The 3,429-nt window shown below is 31.3% G+C and overlaps 1 protein-coding gene across 1 annotated transcript in view; it reads right to left on the bottom strand.

Moving 5' to 3' along the window:
• Nucleotides 1-3,429, bottom strand: part of ADGRL3 (adhesion G protein-coupled receptor L3) — a gene marked incomplete at its 5' end in the record, with an annotated part of 558,279 nt that overhangs the window by 548,414 nt on the left and 6,436 nt on the right. The gene's annotated exons all lie outside the window — the stretch shown is intronic.

Genomic DNA, 3,429 nt, shown 5'->3' on the forward strand with positions numbered 1-3,429 from the left:
AGTCTAAAGAATCCTACATTTGGTTACATGATTGAAACAAATAAAAATAACAATTTTTTTACAGTATCCATTCCATATTTCTTATGGAAAATCACTCCTGAAAGCCCATTCCACACCTACATACAACGAAATGATTAGAATTTTTAGGCATAACATAGTATTTAGGTTTAGTTGGAGGTATGTCAACCATATGGCAATGACAAAGACATAGAAGAAAAGCAAAAAGCAACCAAACTTTTATCAAATAGAATCCTTAATCTTAAAATCTTATTTCTCATTAGCACTCACCTTAGTATGAGCCATCATTACAGTAACAGACAAATAAAAGCCCTCAGATTTGCCCAGAGTCCAATACCCTTCAACTATACCTCAGATGCTATGAGCATCAAAAACCTGGCATATTATAATTTGTACTAATAATTTATTCAACAGCAATTTATAAAAATAAGATATTGATTCTGTGAATTTATTAATCACACACAAAAATACCAGAATTTTAAGTATCAAGAAAACAAAAGGTTAAAATAAGGAAGGCTTTCTTAAGTAGAAGAAAGATAATCTTTAAAATCTATTGTTTTTGCTTTCAGGCTACGATTTGTTTGGTTTTACAGAAGCTACAGTTTTCCCTATATTTTAAAAACTCCTTAAATAACAGAAGGAAAAGAATAAGTGGAAGGCTCATAGTAAATGAAGGGCTTCATCACTGATTTCTGAAAAAGCATTATAATAGTGAACAAATATTTAAGAAATATATAGTATTTAGCTAACTTATCAAGAAATTTTAATATAACTTAAATCTATAGTATGTATGCATCCCTATTGACCAGTCTTTTTAGAATAAAAAATCTTTTTTCTTATCCAGTGATATTATATGGCATCTTAATTTATATTATGCTAATATCTTAATTAATTAAATACATTCAAGCTATCTAATTTCATACACTAGATAGCAAAATAATTGTTTTCATTATTTGTATAAAACTTAGATCTCTCAGTTAAATACGTAAAGAAATACTCCTACCTTGTTCATGTCATATCTCTACTTGATAAAAAACTCTAAAGATTTTTTTAAAACGTCTAGAAATCTTTGATTCTATTAAAATTCAAAACGCAACGTATTTATGTCCGTGACTCCAGACATAACTGCCAATATTTCTTTTATACTGCCCCCACTGAAAAGCCCACTAAATTTAACTTCATTTCAAATAGTCATTTTTTAGCTTAAAAAATAATACATTAAGATAAACATGGAGACAGAAAGTAGATTAATCGCTACATCACTAAATTGTGCTATGTCCACAGGAGAACACCAATACGCTTGTGAACCATGACACAAAACAAGGGCTGAAGGGTTACTGCAGGCTGTTCCCTTGTGCTCCTCTTTGGTGTTCTCCCACTTACGTATCTAGTATAATATTGGTTTATTCTGGTTCTGCTAATTCTGCCATCATTCAAGGACCAACTCTAACATATCCTCTCCAATGAAATATTCTCTAAATATTCTCCAGCTGGAAAGTCTTTCCTCCTTTGATCTCCACAATAAATGTAAATGAGATAAAACACAGAATGTAGAGCAAATGTGGTTTTTAATCTGTTAAACAATATAAGGCTTTATAGGCAGGAACCATGCCTGACTTATTTATCCATCAAAACCCAGGGTAATGGTTATAATGAACAGTACATTATGGACTTTCCAGTGTTGGTTGAGTTAATAACAGAAATATATCTATTAAGAGTTGAAGATAACCTAAAACTTAAGATGAATTCTAAATGTAAAATACCTGAAGTTATTCAGTTGGTAATAGTCATTCTTACATTTAGATTTAAAAGTTATACGTAATACTTTTTTAAAACTCTCTGAAACATAAGCATAAAATAAAAAGAAACAGAAACTACTCAGATAATTTAATTTAAAAAGTTTTAACTGGCATGACAAAGTTAGCATATTCCTTTGTTTATACATCACAAACTGTTCTTTGGTAAAATCAACAAAAAGTCTGCCTTCTAGAAACCTACAATTTACTTTAGACAAGGTAGTTGTGTGATCATACAGGTTTGTTAATGTTTAGATGCAACTAAGAGGAATATAGATCATAATGAGGAAGATTAGAAGTTCTGAGAAGATTAAATGTTTTCTGACATTTTAACAAGTCCTCCAGTAGGATAACGAAATGGAGGTAAAACATGGAATATTCCAGGGGTTGGACAGAAGAGCATGAGAACATACTTGATTTGAGAACAGTCAGTGCAACATGAAAGACAATGAAGAAAGTGGCTTCTCTACAGCAGATACCAGATTGGATTGTTCTACTGCTACTGGAGAAAAATTTGGAAATCAAGAGTCACGTCCTTTTCAATTCAAGTTCCAAATTTTTCACACTTAACTTACATGTAAGTATACAGTTTAATTTATGCATTTGTTCAATGTGTATTTAAACATCTGCATGAATAACTCCTTGTCTCTTCTTGCCTGTGGTATCTGTCTAATGTATGAGGCGGAAGCAAGTTACAAAGACTTTTTAACAAGGTTATGCAAGAACGTAGTAATAATAATAACCATTTTGTACTTGGTAATAATCCTTCCATAAAACATGCTTCAAAATGTTTACAATTTCTGAAATTTAAGTGAAAGAAAATACATTAATCTAAGATACTTTTTAGAAAAGATGCTTTCTATTATGACTTCAGTTCTAATGCATTAATCTATTTAAACTGACCATTTCATTCTTAGTATGGTATGTCCATATCATAATCAGTAATTATTAGCACTGTTTAGCATGCTGTAGTTGGCATGACAGTGTAACTAAGTTCATTATAAAGCAGCTCAAGTGGCCATGGCCATCCCATCTCTTGGGAGCTTACCAAATGGAATCCGATTTTTCTTCGAGAGTCAAAAATGTTAACTTTGGACAAGTGTAAAAGTAGAACATTTAATAGCTGAACTACAAGAGAGAAACTTGCTTGCATGGACAATTAACCACAGTTATTTCAACTGACAACTCGTACTGGAGGAACCATGAGGAGAGCTCACACAAACGATTTACTAAAGGTGTGTAAAATATTTTTATTTTGCAGATTAGTCACTTTATGTACGCACCCCATATAGTTCAGTGGCTCCGAAGGATCCATTATAATGATTGTTTTGCAATAATTATAAGATTAATGGCTTATTTTGGGAGCCATTAATAATATCAATGAAAAGATTAAAACAACTGCAGTGGAAATTATAAAGAGATCAAAGAGCTAGTGAAGTCAATGCTTCTATTATATTTTAAATCAAAACCTCATCACAGAGTAGCAGAATTTCCTCCTCAACATCACACCCCAAACAGAGTCTAAAGAATCCTACATTTGGTTACATGATTGAAACAAATAAAAATAACAATTTTTTTACAGTATCCATTCCATATTTCTTATGGAAAATCACTC

The sequence above is a fragment of the Propithecus coquereli genome, unplaced genomic scaffold (genome assembly GCF_000956105.1).
Source record: "Propithecus coquereli isolate 6110/MARCELLA unplaced genomic scaffold, Pcoq_1.0 Scaffold437, whole genome shotgun sequence".
Taxonomy (NCBI): domain Eukaryota; kingdom Metazoa; phylum Chordata; class Mammalia; order Primates; family Indriidae; genus Propithecus; species Propithecus coquereli.